The sequence below is a fragment of the Garra rufa genome, chromosome 13, assembly GCF_049309525.1.
Source record: "Garra rufa chromosome 13, GarRuf1.0, whole genome shotgun sequence".
Classification (NCBI taxonomy): domain Eukaryota; kingdom Metazoa; phylum Chordata; class Actinopteri; order Cypriniformes; family Cyprinidae; genus Garra; species Garra rufa.
In genome coordinates, this window is record NC_133373.1 from 4,986,352 (window position 1) to 4,987,158 (window position 807).

Here is an 807-nt window from a genome sequence, read left to right on the forward strand (position 1 = left end):
AATAAATAATTTTTTTATTTCAATTTTGATTTAAGTAAAAATGTATTTTAAATAATTACATTTGTTTTATTTACATTTTTATTTCAATTTATTTTATTTTGTTTAATTAGTACTTTCAAAATTATTGAAATAGTATTTTCTTTTTTTTGTTAATACTATTAATATATATATATATATATATATATATATATATATATATATATATATATATATATATATATAAATATTAATGAGCAGTGAAGAAAAAATATTTCAAGAAAAAATAATAAAGGGTTATTCCAAATCATTTAGTTTTTTTTTTTCAGGAAGTATTTTTTAAAAATATTTTTATTACATTTTTTGTTTTATTAGCATTTTTTTCTTTTTTTTTTTAATAATATCATTATTTATTATAATATTATTAATTAATTAATTAATATCATTACAGTTTGGGGAGTCACACCACATGATGCCTTACAACTTAAACTAACATTGTCTGCAATAAAAAGATCACATTTTATTTTAATATTTTTTAAATATTAATAAGCACTGAACAAAAATATTTCTAAGTATTATTTTAAATGATTTACTTTTTTTCCCCAAGAATTTTATTTTTACTATGAAGATTTTATGCGGAAGGCATCAATGTTTGACTTTATGCCTCTCCAAAATATCAGATTTGACATTTTCGAAATTAACAACATATTCGAGGTGTATTCAAGTCACTGTATGTAAGAATGGCAGTTGTATGTATTTTTAAATAATTCATACAGATAAACAGTGAGCGCCTCAAGCACATCCAATCACAGACCATAACCACCTTCACCA